Source organism: Mustela nivalis (assembly GCF_964662115.1).
Source record: "Mustela nivalis genome assembly, contig: HAP1_SCAFFOLD_448, whole genome shotgun sequence".
NCBI classification, from domain to species: domain Eukaryota; kingdom Metazoa; phylum Chordata; class Mammalia; order Carnivora; family Mustelidae; genus Mustela; species Mustela nivalis.
In genome coordinates, this window is record NW_028136207.1 from 483,735 (window position 1) to 502,276 (window position 18,542).

The following is an 18,542-nucleotide window of genomic DNA, read 5'->3' on the forward strand; positions in this document are numbered from 1 at the left end:
GTCAGGGTTGGCCAGGAGCAGCCCTAGCTGGAGCCCTGTCACCAGGCCTCCGCATCTGCGTCACTACCCTGCCTGTAGCTCTGCACTTCCCTGGGACTTCAGTCCCAGTTTCCAGATTTGCCTGTGTTCCAGATTTCTCAGCCCAAATACCAGCTCTCAGTGGGGCCTTCTCAGGGCCTCCGCTTTTATTTTAATCTGTCATAGAGAGAACATATTGGATTCTGAGGTCACTAGAACAATAGGAGTTGAAGTACATAAGGAACCTGCAGGGGCTCCTGGGCGACTCAGTGGGTTAAGCAGCAGAATCTTGATTGCTGCTCCGGTCATGATCTCGAGCTTTTGCGATTGAGCCCCAAGTCGGGCTCGGTGCTGAGTGTGGAGCCTATCTGGGATTCTCTCTCTCCCTTACCTTCTCCCCCATCCGTCTTCACTCACAAGTTTGTGCTTTCTCTGTCTCTGTCTCAAAAAGAAAAAAATAATAATATTTGGCAAAGAATCTGGGCTCTGACTATTCACCATTCTCACTGTTTAAATGAAAATAGCTCCATGCCAATGAGCATCAAAAAATGTTTATTTAAGTCCACAAAATACACTAAGAGTGTAATACCTCAGCCCCGGTAGTGGCAATTGTCATTTCAAAGACAAGGCAAAGAGCCCCCTTTTTTCTATTAAATGTCAGGTCCTAGCCACAATGAAGTAAAATATAGTTAAGAGAACAGGTACAATCAGATATTTCTATGTGAGATGTGAAGACAATTATTGTCTATTACATACAGACTCACAGATGTGGCCACACACCCAAGTGTTCATCCAAGGCCTCAGATACAGTATGGGAGGCAGAGAGCATTTAGGAAAACATAAGATCCCATTGTACTAACCCAAATCCTCTTGCCTTACAGGGTAATCATTTTGTAATCTGAAGACTTCCTTGACCTCCAACAACCAGGCTCCAATGAGTTTTTATATCTAGTCAAGATATGAATGTTTCTGCCTGGTGGTCTGAATGCTTTCCCTGCCCATCCTGTACCCTGTGCTTTGTCTCTCCTGGTATCTCCCCAATAAACTGTACATGGTTCTGTCTCTGTGTCAGCATCTCCCTTCAGGGGGACCTACAGTCCCTCTCCTTCGAGGGCACAGGGTGAAGCCTTCAGGCACAGATATCACCCTGGCAACAGTGCAGGGATGGAGGATAGAGCAAGATTACCCTTCGTGGTACTTCTACTGCAGGGACCCCAGGAACCTTTCTGGGGGGGGGCCCAGTTTGAATTTAGATCTGCTGGTGTTTGTATAAACTCTGGTGACAGATCCTCTTGAGCACATGGCACCTGCTTGTTTAGGGGGATAATGATCAGCAGGACAGGTGGCTGTCCCCAGGCAGTGGTCTACTGTGACAGTGAGCAGAGAATGAAGTGTCTTGTGAGGCCCCGAGAGCCTGGTGAGGAGGACCTGCATTAATCCAGGTTTTGTGCAGGGTTTTCACCTCACCAGCTGCCCCCCAACCACAGGGGGGCCTTGAGTGGAGCTGATGGTGGCAGTGTTTGTGGTAAGACCCATGATGCCCCACAGTCCTCCCACAGTTTCCCTGTTGAGGGATGGGCAGGGCAGAGGTCCCTGACAGGAGACCCATCCCTTCATCAGCAGCAGGAGGATTTGGGTGTGTATGCTTCTGTCCCCTTTTAGGCCCTTTCTTCCCAATCCCTTCTGCAGCAGAGCTGCTGGATCCTGCAAAGCCCTCCTTCTTCCCAGGTCATGGGATCCAGCTCCATTCTCACTGCCCCAGGATAGAGAGCCAGAGCTGTATTTCCAGCCGGTTCACCCAATGCCCTGGGGAGAACCTGGGGCCTTTGCAGTAACTTCTTGCCTCCTGAGGTGTGACACAGAAGCTGCCTTGTTGGCTGAGTGCTGCGTAGGGGGCTCTGGGAGCTTCCCCAGAACATGCTGGTAGGTGAGAAAGTACAGGGGATGACATATTGGGGCTCTTCCCAGAGTTTGGTCCTCATTGTCCCTGATGGCATTTGAAGACCCTATTTTACTCAAGGGTCTCTGGATTGAGAGGTCACGGACACTGCAACAGAAATACTGTGGTTGGTTTTTTTTTACCAATGCCGACTTGTTTCTGGGGAGAAATCGTGACTCAGCTTCAGAGAAACTGGAGCTACATTGGGTTGGGCCAGGAATGCAAGAACCATTGACCTTCAGGACCTTTTAGAAGGAGGAGCTGGGATCCCGCTCTCTGAGTTCTGCTAGACCCAGTACCCCAGGTAAAAGCACAGACTGTCCTGCACTGATGCTTTTATTACTTTTCAGTGTTTATTTTTTTCCAACAATGTTACAGTAGTTGGAAAACAAGTGCAAACTTGACAGGTCCCTGATTCCATAAACCTCTCATTTTTTTAAGGTTAAATTTACAAGGAAAACTGGAATTGTTTTATTTATCCTTTCTCGTGATCATTGGAAGGAAACTCATCAATAATATCTTCAAAACATGACTTCTACCTCATCTCCTTTTCTCTGTTTTCTTTTTTAATGATTTTATGTAAGTACAGTGGTGAGGAGGGGGAGGCAGAGGCAGAGGGAGAAGGTGACTCAACACTGAGTGGGGACTCCAACGTGGAACTCGATCCCAGGATCCTGACATCAAGACCTGATCCACCCAGGTGCCCCTGCTTATCTCTTTATTCTCAACTGAGATTTGCCATGTTTTCTAATTTTCTCATGAGCCAGTAACAATCTTAAGCAGTTTTAAGTTGGTTAAAAAGAGTTCAGTAAGAGCTCCTTCGCAGGATTCCACTGAGATTTCTTCTGTTCAAAGTGTCAAGACCACTTCTCAATATGCGAAAGATTGTACTAAGCAAAATTTGTGAATCAGCATTTGAAAAAAAGCTGCTATTTGTTGAAGATATTAAAATAGATGCTTAGCTCCACTGATTCATGCACTTCCCGCTTTTTTTCCCTTTGTTGCTTATTTCTAATTCAGATATCATATTCATAGCTCTTCCTGAGTTTTCCATGCCTCACACCTACTTTTAGGTTCCTTTGTGACTTGTAAAGAAAACAGACCTTCTGGTGAGCGTGCAACTTTATGTCCCTTCAGGATTTGTTGTTTACATCTCTATTAACGTTTCTCACCCATTTAAAACTATCATGCACCTTGACATATTACAAAAGAAGTGTAATCTATATGCATCTGTATGATTTCATCTAATTATAGTGTATTTATTGGAGATTTTCTGTTTATGACTAAGACCTGAGAATATCTCCCAAGTTCATTGAATTTGGAAAAATCATATATCCTAAGTATGAAATTTTGAAAGTTTGCATATTGGAATATGGAATATGAAAGATGCATGTTTGCATCTCCTAAATGGAGATGACGTCCCTCTTAAGGTTATTTTCTGAGCAAGGTGCAAGTGGACGTAATCATTGTGAGGGAAGAAAAAAGGTCTTCCATTCTTTTCCAAACATGCTGCAGTTGCTCCATTATCTTATGTCTGGATATGGGCAATTATTTTTTCTTTTCAAATTTTTATTTAAGTTCTACTTAGTTAACATGCAGTGTGTGGATATAAGCAATCTTTTGACGGTATCCTTTTTTTAACCATTTATTGATTTCATAAATTAACATACCTTATTTCTTCTCCATGCTAAGAAAATCAACCAATGTATCATCTATCTTTATGACCCAATTCTTTGTTTTTAGGATTTTATTTATTAATCTGAGAGACAGAGAAAGAGAGAGCATGTATGGAGGGGCTTAGGCAGAGGGAGAAGCAGACTCTGCTGAGCAGAGAGCCTGCTGCATGAATAGATCCCAGGACCTTGAAAAATGACCAGAGCAGAGGGCAGGTGCTTAACCCCCTGAACCACCCAGGCACACCCTTATGACAATTTTTTTAAAGATTCCATTTATTAGTTGGACAGACAGAGATCACGAGTAGGCAGAGAGGCAGGCAGAGAGAGAGGAGGAAGCAGGCTCCCTGCTCCCCAGAGAGCCCGATGCAGGGCTCGATCCCAGACCTCTGGGATGATGACCTGAGCCTGAGGCAGAGGCTCTAACCCACTGAGCCACCCAGGTGCTCCCCTTATGACATTCTCTTTTTTTTTAAAATTTTATTTATTAGTTTTACAGAGAGAAGGCACAAGCAGAGGGAGTGGGAGAGGGAGAAGCAGGCTTCCCATAGAGCAGGGAGCCCGATGTGGGGCTTGATCTCAGGACTCTGGGATCATGACCTGAGCCAAAGGCAGATGCTTAACAACTGAGCCACCCAGGCGCCCCCCTTATCCATTCTTAATATGACATCTCTTATAATTGAAGCTTTTCCTCACTGATGGGCTTTACCTGTTTTCCCGTCAATAACCAGGGGATAGCATTTTGCTTTGAATATTCTCAATAGTGTTTCAGGTCTAATATAATGTTGTAGTAGCATTACAAATTATTTTTGAATTTTGTTATACATATAAGACTAGATCTTACTATCACTATATGATTAGGCATATAAACACTATAATAATCTATAATACTCTAAATTCAGAATCCTTCCAGAGTTTGGGCTTTCAATATTTTCTTGTGATCCCCTAAGATTTAAATTGTTTATTGCACAAAACTTAACATCTAAATCACTCCCAAAATATTCTTTCATTTTAAAATATTTTTTTTCATTTGCTACAAAGCACAACATAATAAATTATTAGTTTGAATAATTTGTGAACTTTGTTTTGAACAAACAAAACCCTTCATGATGAAATATTACATCTTCGTTGTGACAGATTCTGTTTCTGATCTGTGATATCAGTGAGCCAGAGATGGCCCCTGTGTATTGGCAGCTGCAACCCATGAGCTAAAAACCTTTGGCTGGTGCCTAAGTCAGATTTGTTTTCTACACATCCAGTCTTTTAAAAACATAACCCTGGAGAGCAGATGTTAAGGTATTGACTGCCTGCCTCAATTCTTTATGTCGTGAAACTGTGACCAACATTTTCTTATCATAAATAAAGTCAGTGAGTCAATCAAGCAATCCAGATTAATCCTTCAGCTCTAAAAGACCCTGAACAACTGTTGGCCTTCTAAATCCCTGAGGCAGAGACCCCGCACCCCATCCAGGCTGCAGAAAGGCATTACTTAGGCTCATGTGTACTCACTTCAATGTCCCCAGTATTGGAAGAATTAATACTGTGATGGGCCACCCATCTTGCAAACCTGTCGGTCCCCCAGGATATGGGGGTTCCATGTTACTGTCATCTTTTTCCTTCAGCCTGAAACTCATTGAACTCACTCTACATCCTTCCAGTCTTGAAATGTCTTTATAAAATGAAATATTTGATTGTCCAGTTACTGCCGAAGAGGATGAAGGGGAGGAAGAGAAAAATGAGGTATCCTGAGAACAATTGAGCCAGCAACATGGATCACTTGGCCACATGTAATTTTTTTAACAGGTTCAGCCCTGGTGTAAAATATCACATCCTTCATTTTTCATTTTTTGAGGAACCTCTACACTGTTTTCCAAAGTGGCTGTACCAACTTCCATTCCCACCAGCAGTATGAGAGGGTTCTCCTTTCTCCCAACTTCTCCAACACTGGTTGTTTCTTGCCTTGTCAGTTTTTGCGGTTCTACCTGCTGGAAGGTGGTATCTGTGTGGTTTTGATTTGAATCTCCCTGATGGCTAATGATGATGAACAGTTTTTCATGCATCTGTTAGCCATTTGTATGTCTTCTTTGCAGAAGTGTCTGGTCCCATCTTCTGCCCATTTTTTGACTCGATTATTTGTTTTTTGGGTGTTGAGTTTGAGAAGTTCTTTATAGTTCTTGGATATCAGCCCTTTGTAGTGTCATTTGCAAATAAGTTCTCTCATTTTGTGGGTTGCCTCTTTGTTTTGTTGACGGTTTTCGTTTGTGGCGCAGAAGCTTTTGATCTTGATGAAATCCCAAAAGTTCATTTTCACTTTTGTTTCCCTTGCCTTTGGAGGTGCATCTAGTAAGGAGTTACTGTGGCTGAGGTCAAAGATGTTGCTGCCTGTGTTCTCCTCTAGGATTTTGGTGGATTCCTGCCTCAGTCTGAGCTCTTTTATCCAGACTTTTCACGACAGACAACAAAGTGATGGTTGCCAGCATGGGTGAAGTAGGTGATAGGGATGAAGGAGCTGCTTGTCCTGATGAGCCCTAGAGAATGCATGAAAGTGTTGAATCCCTCTGTTGTATTCCAGAAACTAATATATGTGAACCATATTGGAATTAAAGAATTACAAAAAAGCAAAATAGTTTGCAAACTGTGTTAGGTGTATGGAAATGTTTAGTCCTCTCTTTTCTATTTGGTTTTGTTGGTAAATCTAAACCTATTACAAAGTGAAAAGTTTATTAGTAATCTTTTATTTTATTTTTTAATGCATAATGTAGCATAATTATTCCTACCATTACTTACTAGTAATTGACACCTATTCTCTTCTATTGTTTTATTTATTTATTTATCTATTCATTTATATTATTTAAGCATTTTATTTATTTATTAGACACACAGAGAGAGATCACAAGTAGGCAGATAGGCGGGGGGGAGAAGGTCCCCGCTGAGCAGAGAGTCCGATGCGGGTCTCCATCCAAGGACCCCAAGATCATGACCCGAGCCAAAGGCAAAGACTTAACCCACTGAGCCACCCAGGCACCCCTGTTGTTTTATTTAAATAATAGCATTTATGTTACTGAAATTGAGTAATACACAACATAGAAATCACAGAAAGAGCAATTACAGATGTTTTATGTTAAGGTAAAACATATATAACATTTTGTATTCTATCATAATGTAGTTTTCTAATCTAGAATGGGTGTGTCCTTACATGGCGCTCTATGAAGTTGGTGCCTGCCATTCCAGGGGCTAATTACTCATGGAGGGAAAAATCATGGTTGTAATACTAGAATGATTAATACCAAAAAGGCTATTTAGAGGTTACTGGAGGGGATAAAAGAGATTTGATATGGGGGGACCACCTTGGTGGCTCAATTGGTTAAGCATCAGAGTCTTGATTTTTGCCTCAGGTCATTATATCAGGGTCATGAGACTAATCCCAAATCAGGCTCCACATTGAGCATGGAGTCTGTTTAGATTTTCCCTCTCGGGTGCCTGGGTGGCTCGGTGGGTTAATCCTCTGCCTTTAGTTCAGGTCTTGGTCTCGGGGCCCTGGGATCGAGCCCCACATCATGTTCTCTGCTTGGTGGGGAGCCAGCTTCTCTCTTCTCTCTACCTGCCTCTCTCTCTACTTGTGATCTCTTTGTCTGTCAAATAAATAAATAAAATCTTTTTAAAAAAAGATTCTCCATCTCCTTCTAGCCTCTCTCAGGGGAGGGTGTGGGGCACGACTCGGACTCTGATGGCACAGCAGGGCACTTGCGTGGGGACTGCAAAAAGGCTGTGCTTCTGTTGGCTGGCAAGCCTCCCAGAGCTTCATGGGAGCCAAGCGCCATGCACTCTCAGGCGCACTGGTGGTTCAGGGACCTGGGTTCTCTGCTGCACTCTCTCTGGCTCTGCGCCAGGGGTAACTGTCCTGGGTCTGGGACAAGCCCCCACCCTAACAACCCCATCCCCGCAATCCCCCCGCCCCCCCCCCCCGTGATCCTTTGCTTTCTGAGTGCTTTCTACCAGACTCCCGAGTTAATGCTGGTCCCCAGGTGCAGGGCACTCGCGTATTGGGATATTACTTTCCAATGGGTCGCTTCTGGAGGCTCCCTCCCCCTTTTGTTTATCTTCTGATATCAGTCCGACTTTCCCACTCCGCTTTACCTGCCCACTGGCGTCTTCTGCTCCAGTAGAGATCCAGACGTGTATAATTCTTATCTCAGGCTGATTTCGTGGGTGATTAGAGATCTTTGGAAGGTAATCAGCTCACTTTAGGGAGAAGGTTGAAAGGGCGCCTCCTCCTACTTCCCTGCCATCTTGTCTCCCCCCTGGAAGTCTATGTTAATGCCACATATGCAGTATCATTTTCATTCATAACATACTGGTTATTCCTATGAGATTCCCTTTTGCAGTTTTATTCAAAAAGCTATTCAATTTCCAAATATATGGGGAAATCCTAGTTATCCTTTCTTGATTAATCCAGCACATTTGCAATTATGATCAAAGAACAACTCTTGTGGGTTTCATTCTTTTGAAATATATTGAGACTTCCTTTATTTCCAATGTATAATTATAGTTGAATTCAATTCCTTCTTTGAAATAGACTAATATCCAGGCAATCCTGGACTCCAGACTGGGGCCCATTCCCCCTTGGAGGGCCAGGATATAAGGAAAGGTAGAGCAAGACCTTCATTCATACTCACACCCCCTCCTACTAACTAGAGGGGATCAGGAGAGATGATGGACCCAAGGATCTTCCAACACCTGAAGAGTAGGAGTCTGGAGCCAAGATGGATCTTGGGAAACCTTGGAGAGCAGAAAAGGAGGAAGGGACATGGAAAGTGGGAGCAGGGGAGGTAGGGTTGGATGACAGTGAGTCTAGGACTGGATACAAAGATAAGGACTGGACGTGAGTTGAGGGTGAGCATATAACCAAGAAGTACCCTTATGGACAAAATGGAAGTCAAAGAAGAACCTTCAAGAGATAGGATGTTTGAACTCAGTAACAGTACCACTGATAATGATACTACAATGTATGTCTCCTTCCAGCCTGAGCATTCCACTTTGTGTGACAAGTTGAATAATCTCACTATTATCTAGGTCACCCTACTGCCTTGCATGCGTGGATTTTCAGTTCTCCTACCCAAAGGAAAAATGTAAGTTGGTTCTCATGACTGAGCTTTGAGATCTCCCAAGAATGTGTGTGTGTGTGTGTGTGTGTGTGTGTGTGTGTGTGTGTGTGTGTTTTAAGATTTTATTTATTTATTTGACAGACAGAGATCACAAGCAGGCAGAGAGGCAGGCAGAGAGAGAGAGAGAGAGAGAGAGAAAGAGAGAGAGAGGAGGAAACAGGCTCCCCGCTGAGCAGAGAGCCCGATGTGGGAATCGATCCCAGGACCCTGATATCATGACCTGAGCCAAAGGCAGAGGCTTACCCCTCTGAACCACCCAGGTGCCCCAATGTGTGTGTTTTAAAAGGTAGATCCTCTCCTGGGGCACAGAGAGACAACACCCACCATTGTTGGCAGCACCAGGAGCTATGAGGCATTGGGTGCCTCAGAAAGTGACTCTAAAACAAGGATGTGAGTATAAGTAGTTTCTCTGGAAGGATCTTTGGTGGGAAGAAATGATGGGAGCTAAGATGTGAAGAAGGAGGGAGCCAACACACAGGACAGGGTGTTAGTTTAGAGGGCACTGCTTGGGCAACTCTGTCTCCATCCACTGGGAACGTTTTAAATACATGCAGAACAGCCCTGAGTCATCCCATCCAAGTGCAAAATTACCTGCACGAGATGAGTGTTGCTCTTATGGACATTGGTTACCTGGCTCCTGAGCTCACTGCCATGGCCAAAGAAGCCAAGGAAGCCAATGGAAACCCTCGGGTAAAGAGCTGCAGGCAACTGTGAAGGCAGCCACTGTGTGTACAAGACAGGGCTTGTCAGTGAAGACACCAGAGGGCACCAACCCTCTCCTCTCCTCTCCTCCCTATCATGACCCATGGTATCTGAAATATTGAGAAATTAGTGTAGTGCTGCCCATCATACACCAAATGACTGCCAGGATGCCTTACTTTCCTGATCACTTACAGTCCCAACACTGATACTTCTTAAATAACAAGTAACTTCTGTCCCATGACTACTCCAACCCCACTCTTTCACTCCAGGATTTTCAATTCAAGCCACTCTTCTTGCAAGCACTCTTCAAATTTTGCCAGGAACAAAGACATGCACCTTTAACAAGGGATGGAGGACTATCGACAGCGTATACCTTGTGCCAAGAATAATGAACACTTTTGTCCTCCAGGAAAAAATTCTTATTCCTTGGAGTCTCAGAAGTCATAGAATCTGAGGCTTAAGAGTGCTCACTATCCTTGAAATCAGTATTAGTAAGTGCAGCTTTACAAGCTGACCAGCAATTGACAATATATTGCAGTTGTGACAAAATAAAAAATATAATCATGGTCCCTTCCTATAAACATTCACAATTAACTGTGTATCTTGAAATCAACCATTTATACATACATACATGCATATACATATATACATATACATATTTTTTTGAGAACAAGAGAAAAAAGACTGAATTGGTGGGGTGGGCTAGAGGTGCACACAAATGCCAGCCAGGTGCTCTAGGATCCTAAAGACCACGCACTCCCAGCCCGGCCAGCAGGAAAATCTCAGTGTGTGATCACTGCTTGGAACTTCTCTGGCAGTCTGGAGCTGTCCAGACAGTGGCCACTGCCATGGTTTTGGGTACAAGCAAAAAATCCTGAGTCCCGGGGGACCGCGACTGGGAACCTGCTCTGCCAGCGGACAAGGGGGGGATTTATATGGGCTCTGCAGCCTGACTGAGGCTTCTGAGAGGGAGGTCAGGGTGCAGTTTGCTTTCCTCTAAACCTACAAAAACTATCAAAAAGCGGTCAAGGCAAGAGAGAAAAACAAAAGTGAACAAATATAAAAACCTCCAGAGAACAAAAGCCTGAAAAAAACAGTTTCCTCAGAACCCACCCCCTTGAGGGGGGCGGGAGGACTTAGCTGAGAGAACTTCAGGGACTGAAAACCCACGTGGCAGGCCCCTCCCCCAGGAAACCAACCGGGAAAGGGAAAAAAAAAAAAAGACGACAAAAGAACAACCACCACTACTTCGTAGGACAATTTTTATTAATAATTCTATCCCACTATTCTGGCTAATTTTTTTATATAGTTAATTTTTTTATTATTATATAGATAATTTTTTAACCTATTTACTGTCAGAGTAAGATGTGCAGTACATCAAGTTCCATAACCTTCTAACCTGAACTATTTGATACATACACCTGTGTTTTCCTTTTGCATTTCTATTTTTTAAATTTCTTTTTTTTTTTAATTTTAGTTTAGTTTATTCCTTTTTTTTTAAGATTTTATTTATTTATTTCACAGAGAGAAATTACAAGTACACTGTGAGGCAGGCAGAGAGAGAGAGAGAAGGAAGCAGGCTCCCTGCTGAGCAGAGAGCCTGATGCGGGACTCGATCCCAGGACCCTGAGATCATGACCTGAGCCAAAGGCAGCGGCTTAACCCACTGAGCCACCCAGGTGCCCCAGTTTATTCCTTTTTTTAATTTTTATTTTCTAATATTCATATAGAGTTAAACTTCAAGGTAATCCCCTTTCCCCAATCAATGCCACACCTATAGGCAAACCAATTCCTAATCCCCCCTTATCTTGGGAAAGTTGAGTCCTTTAACAAAGATATCAAGATACATTCAGGAAGAATCAAAACAACCTTCCTCACCCACACCGAGAATTTACAACCACTCTCCCATCTTTTTCTTCCACCAGTGTTTCTATAATTTTGTGTTTGTCCTGATAGTATATAAATCTTATATGTAGGGTTCTTTTTGACGAGGTACTTCCTTTATTTGCATATATATATATATGCAAAATATATATATATATATATATACATATATATATATATATACATATATATATTATATATATTTTGCATATATATATATATATTTTCTCTTCTCATATACTTTTATCAGTCTTTTTGTTTATCTGTGTCTGTTTGTATACTTCATAAATCTTACCTAGGACCCATTTGGGCTAAACCTTCTCTTCTATCTCACTTTTTGTTCCTATCTCTCTCCCTCTCTTTTTTTCTTTCCCTTTTCTTTTTCCTCTCATTTGGGTGGGGAACCCTGATTGCTCAGAAGCATTCCAGGGTGCACCTTGATTGCACCACAGTCGATACACCCAGATACACCCATTCAGCCATCTATCACCCAAATGACTAAGAGCAGGAATGCCCAACAGAAGAAAAATACAGAGGATGAACCTTCTGCAACAGAGCTAAGGGCTATCAACATAGACAATATGTCGGAAAGAGAATTCAGGCTAACAATTATCCAAGCAATAGCTAGGTTGGAGAAAGCCATGGGTGACCAAACGGAATTGATTAGGGCTGAAATGAAAACGACCAGAGATCATGATTTCAATATTAGGGAAGAGCTGAAAGCTACCAGGGATGAACTTCACAATGCTCTCAATGAGTTCCAATCTAATCTAAATTCTCTCAATGCTAGAGTAACTGAGACAGAAGATAGAATTAGTGATATGGAGGACAAACAGATAGAGAGAAAGGATCAGGAAGAAGCCTGGAACAAACAGCTTAGAAGCCACTAAAAGAAAATCACGGAAATAAATGATGCCCTGAAACCTTCCAACGTCAGAATTTTTGGAATCCCTGAAGGGGAGGAGAAAGAAAGAAGTCTAGAAGATATAGTGGAACAAGTTCTTCATGAAAATTTTCCAAATCTCATGAATGGAACCAGCGTTTATGTACTAGAGGCCGAAAGGTTTCCCCCCCAAGATTAGAGATTCTTCAAAGTCCTCGAGACACCTAAAAGTAAGAATGAAGAATTAGAATTGTAGGCAGAACCTCCTGAAAGCAGCTAGGACAAAGAAGATCCTTAGGTACAGAGGAAAGCCCATCAGAATAATGTCAGACCTGTCCACAGAGACCTGGCAAGCCAGAAAGGGCTGGCAAGATATATTCAGGGCACTAAATGAGAAGAACATGCATCCAAGAATACTTTATCCATCAAGACTGACATTCAAAATGGATGGAGAGATAAAGAGTTTCCAGGATCGGCAAGGCTTAAAAGACTATGTAACCACCAAGCCGATACTGCAGGAAATATTAGGGGGCTTCTTTAAAGGAGGAAAAAGCCCAAGAATAGCATTGAACAGAAATAGAGAGACAATCTACAGAAAGAAAGACTTCAAAGGTAACATGATGTCAATAAAAACGTATCTATCAATAATCACCCTCAATGTGAATGGCCTAAATGCGCCCATAAAACAGAACGGGTTTGCAGACTGGATAAAACAACAGGACCCATCCATATGTTGTCTACAAGAGACCCATTTTGAACCTAAAGATACACCCAGACTGAAAGTGAAGGGATGGAGAATCATCTTTCGTGCCAATGGGCCTCAAAAAAAGGCTGGGGTAGCAATACTCATATCAGACAAATTAGATTTTAAACTAAAGACTGTAGTCAGAGATCCAGAAGGACACTACATCATTCTGAAATGGACTATCCACCAGGATGATCTAACAATTGTAAATATCTATGCCCCCAATATGGGAGTAGCCAATTACATAAGAAAACTGTTTATCAACAATAAAGAGTCATATTGATATGAATACACTAATCGTTGGAGATCTTAACAAGCCTCTCTCAGAAATAGAAAGATCATCCAAGCAGAAAACCAATAAAGAAACAAGAGCATTGAATGACACATTGGACCAGATGGACCTCATCGATATATACAGAACATTCCACCCTAAAGCAACAGAATACTCATTCTTCTCAAGTGCACATGGAACCTTCTCAAGAATAGACCACGTACTGGGTCACAAATCAGGACTCAACCGATACCAAAAGACTGAGATGATTCCCTGCACATTCTCAGATCACAATGCTTTGAAACTGGAGCTCAATCACAAGTAAAAGTTTCGAAGGAACTCAGAAACCTGGAAGCTAGAGACCACCTTGCTTAAGAATGCTTGGATCAACCAGGAGATCAAGGAAGAACTAAAACAATTCATGGAAACCAATGACAATAAAGACACTTCCATCCAAAACCTATGGGATACAGCAAAGGTGGTCTGAAGGGGGAAATACATAGCCATCCAAGCCTCCCTCAAAAAAATTGAAAAATCCAGAACACAGCAGCTCTCTCTACACCTTAAAGAACTGGAGAATCAACAAATCAAACCAACTCCACACATAAGAAGGGAAATAATCAAAATTAGAGTTGAGATCGATGAGGTAGAAACCATAGATACAGTAGAACATATCAATGAAATTAGAAGATTTTTTAAAACATTCTTAGTTTATTAATCCTCTCATGAAAAATCTGCACAATCACCAAAAATAAAGCCACTGCAGCATCTTTACTCCTTCTGTTGTCCAATCTCCAGCTCACTTCTTTTTGCCAGCACCAACATTGGCTTTCGCAGTCCCCCTGACTTTCTTCATTCTGTTCTTGCGTTCTTTTCGCTGTTTTCTTGAGGTCTTTTTCTTCTCATACAGACCATGTCTTGCAAGTCTATGTTTGGGTTCATTTTTCTTTGCATAATCCAAGGAATCATAAATCATGCCAAAGCCAGTTGTCTTGCCACCACCAAAATGGGTTCTGAATCCAAATACAAATATGACATCTGGTGTGGTCTTGTACATTTTGGCTAGTTTTTCCCGAATTTCTGTCTTAGGTACTGTTGCCTTTCCAGGATGAAGGACATCAATAACCATTTGTTTGTGCTGAAGTAGTCGGTTGGTCATGAACTTCCTGGTCCTGATAGTTACTGTGTCTTTCATGATGGCGGCCAAGCTTCAAGCAGCCGGAGAGGAAAAAAAGACTAGAAGCTGGTTTTTTGAAAGAATCAATAAGATTGATAAACCATTGGCGACACTAATCCAAAAGAAAACAGAGAAAGCTCAAATACATAATATTATGAATGAAAAGGGAGAGATCACAACGAACACCAAAGAAGTAGAAACAATCATCAGAAGTTATTATCAACAGATATAGCCAATAAACTTAGCAACCTAGATGAAATGGATGCATTCCTGGAAAACTATAAACTAGAAAAATTGAACCAGGAAGAAATTGACAACCTGAATAGACCAATATCTAGTAACAAGATTGAAGCAGTGGTCAAAACACTCGCAAAAAAACAAGAGCCCAGGACTTGATGGATTCCCCCAGAGACTTCTACCAAACTTTAAAAGAAGAAATAACACTTATTCTCCGGAAGCTGTTTCAAAAATTTGAAGCAGAAGGAAAACTTCCAGACTCTTTCTATGAAGCCAGCATTACCCTGATCTCCAAACCAGGCAAAGACCCTACCAAAAAGGAGAATTTCAGACCAATATCACTGATGAATATGGATGCTAAGATTCTCAACAAGACCCTAGCAAACAGTATCAAAAAGCACATTAAAAAGATTACCCATGGGGCGCCTGGGTGGCTCAGTGGGTTAAGCCGCTGCCTTCGGCTCAGGTCATGATCTCAGGGTCCTGGGATCGAGTCCCACATCGGGTTCTCTGCTTAGCAGGGAGCCTGCTTCCTCCTCTCTCTCTCTCTCTCTGCCTGCCTCTCTGCCTACTTGTGATCTCTGTCAAATAAATAAAATCTTAAAAAAAAAAAGATTGCCCACCATGATCAGGGGGGATTCATCCCTGGGCTACAAGGATAGTTCAACATTCGCAAATCAATCAATGTTATAGAACAAATTAATAAGAGAAGTGAGAAGAACCACAGGGTCCTCTCAATTGAAGCAGAAAAAGCATTTGACAAAGTCCAGCATCTGTTCCTGATTAAAATGCTTCAAATTGTAGGGATAGAGGGAACATTCCTGAACTCCATCAAATCTATCTATGAAAGACCCACAGCAAATATAATCCTCAATGGGAAAAAGCTTGCAGCCTTCCTGTTGAGATCAGGAACACGACAAGGATGTCCACTCTCACCACTCTTGTTCAACATAGTATTAGAAGTCCTAGCAACAGAAATCAGACAACAAAGGGAAATAAAAGGTATCCAAATTGGTAATGAAGAAGTCAAACTCTCTCTCTTTGCAGATGACATGATTCTTTATATGGAAAACCCAAAAGACTCACCCCCAAACTACTAGAACTCATACAGCCATTCAGTAATGTGGCAGGATACAAAGTCAATGTACAGAAATCAGTGGATTTCTTATACACTAACAATGAAAATACAGAAAGGGAAATTAGAGAACTGATTCTATCTACAATAACACCAAGAACCATAAGATACCTGAGAATAAACCTAACCAAAGAGGTAAAGGATCTGTACTCAAGTAACTACAGAACACTCAGGAAAGAAATTGAAGAAGACACAAAAAGATGGAAGACCATTCCATGCTCTTGGATCTGAAGAATAAACATTGTTAAAATGTCTATACTGCCTAGAGCTATCTATACTTTTAATGCTATTCCAATAAAAATTCCACCAGTATTCTTCAAAAAGCTGGAGCAAATAATCCTAAAATTTGTATGGAATCAGAAGAGACCCCGAATCGCTAAGGAAATGTTGAAAAACAAAAATAAAATGGGGGAGTATCACGTTACCTGATTTCAAGCTTTACTACAAAGCTGTGATCACCAAGACAGCATGGTACTGGCATAAAAACAGACACATGGACCAGTAGAACAGAGTAGAGAGCCCAGATATGGACCCTCAACGCTATGGGCAAATAATCTTCGACAAAACAGGAAAAAATATACAGTGGAAAAAAGACAGTCTCTTCAATAAATGGTGCTGGGAAAACTGGACAGCTATAAGTAGAAGAATGAAACTTGACCATTCTCTTACACCGTACACATAGATAAACTCAAAATGGATAAAAGACCTCAATGTGAGACAGGAATCCATCCGAATCCTAGAGGAGAACATAGGCAGTAATCTCTTCGATATCAGCCACAGCAACTTCTTTCAAGATATGTCTCCAAAGGCAAAGGAAACAAAAGCGAAAATAAACTTTTGGGAATTTAGCAAAATCAAAAGCTTCTGCACAGCAAATGAAACAGTCAAGAAAACAAAGAGGCAACCCACGGAATGGGAGAAGATATTTGCAAATGACAGTACAGACAAAAGGTTGATATCCAGGATCTATAATGAACTCCTCAAACTCAACACACACAAAACAGATAATCATATCAAAAAATGGGCAAAAGATATGGACATACACTTCTCCAATAAAGACATACAAATGGCTATCAGACACATGAAAAAAATGTTCATCATCACTAGCCATCAGGGAGATTCAAATTAAAATTACATTGAGATATCACCTTACACCAGTTAGAATGGCCAAAATTAGCAAGACAGGAAACAACATGTATTGGAGAGGATGTGGAGAAAGGGGAACCCTCTTCCACTGTTGGTGGGAATGCAAGTTGGTGCAGCCTCTTTGGAGAACGGTGTGGAGATCCCTCAAGAAATTAAAAATACAACTTCCCTTTGACCCTAGCATTGCACTCCTGGGTATTTACCCCAAAGATACAGATGTAGTGAAAAGAAGGGCCATCTGTACCCCAATGTTTATAGCAGCAATGGCCATGGTCGCCAAACTGTGGAAAAAACCAAGATACTCTTCAACGGACGAATGGACAAGGAAGATGTGGTCAATATACACTACGGAGTATTATGCCTCCATCAGAAAGGACGAATACCCAACTTTTGTAGCAACATGGACGGGACTGGAAGAGATTATGCTGAGTGAAATCAGTCAAGCAGAGAGAGTCAATTATCATATGGTTTCACTTATTTGTGGAGCATAATAAAAAGCATGGAGGACATGGGGAGTTAGAAGTGGGTTGGGGTAAATTGGAAGGGGAGGTGAATCATGAGAGACTATGGACTCTGAAAAACAATCTGAGGGGTTTGAAGTGGTGAGGGGGTGGGATGTCAAGCTACCAGGTGGTGGGTATTCTAGAGGGCATGGATTGCATGGAGCACTGGGTGTGCTGAAAAAATAATGATACTGTTATGCTGAAAATAAATAAATGAAAAAAAAATTAAAAAAAAAAACTTAGACTTCCTTCAGTTCTGGGAATTCAACTTTGGATAGAAAGATTTATGGTGTTCAAATCATCCCATATTAACAGAGAAGGTATTACACCTAAAACATCTCTAGAAACGCCACTTTTCTCTGTAACCTCACTAGGTGTCAGTGTGGAGCTTACATTATGTACATACATGGAAAAATGACAAGCTGATTCTCATGCTTGCTCTGTGTGGGATCTCCATGACCCTTACTAATTTAAGTCAACAGGTTCATCATACGCTTTTCTGTCAATGGACTTCTGGACAACTCCCAGACAGTGTGGCACCACCAGGTGTCTGAAAGTAGGAGAGGAAGGGTCAGAGGTAACAGGGATAGCGAGAGGAAGGGACAAAGGGGAATTGCATGAAGACAGGTGGGACATGGCCCAGGAGTGTGGAGGGGGAACCATGGCCCACGGAGGAGGGGCTTTCAGTGTTGGGGCAAGAAAAGGCAGGAATCCTGAGCATCAGAGTTCTCTGAGCTCAGGGCTCCAATCTCCCTCCAGCGGCCATTTCACTTGGGAAGGTGAGTCCCCGTCATTTGCCCTGGAAATGAGGGACCCAGCCTCAGGATCTGTCAGGGAGAGAGGTGGCTTGAGGGAGAGCATGCTGCTCTTTGGCAGGTAGTGTCTAGTGCTTGCCCTGTGGGGAGGTGGCCCTGAGCCATCTCTCTCCCTGCCCCTGTCCCTGCTGCATTCCTCCTGCACCAGCAGGGCCTATCTCAAGTTCCAGAACCAGGCCCCAAGTCCTGCAGCCTGAAACTGACACAGAGGCACAGCTGATGTCAACCCAGAGTATTGAGAATAAGGTC

The 18,542-nt window shown here is 42.3% G+C and overlaps 1 protein-coding gene and 1 pseudogene across 2 annotated transcripts in view; one reads left to right on the top strand and one right to left on the bottom strand.

Annotated features, from left to right (window-relative positions):
• Positions 1-18,542, top strand: part of LOC309857163 (uncharacterized protein) — a gene marked incomplete at its 5' end in the record, with an annotated part of 102,949 nt that overhangs the window by 59,523 nt on the left and 24,884 nt on the right. The window lies entirely within an intron of this gene.
• LOC309857165 (small ribosomal subunit protein eS24 pseudogene) lies at positions 13,972-14,505 on the bottom strand (annotated as a pseudogene). The gene has a single exon. The product of its transcript is annotated as a small ribosomal subunit protein eS24 pseudogene (transcript).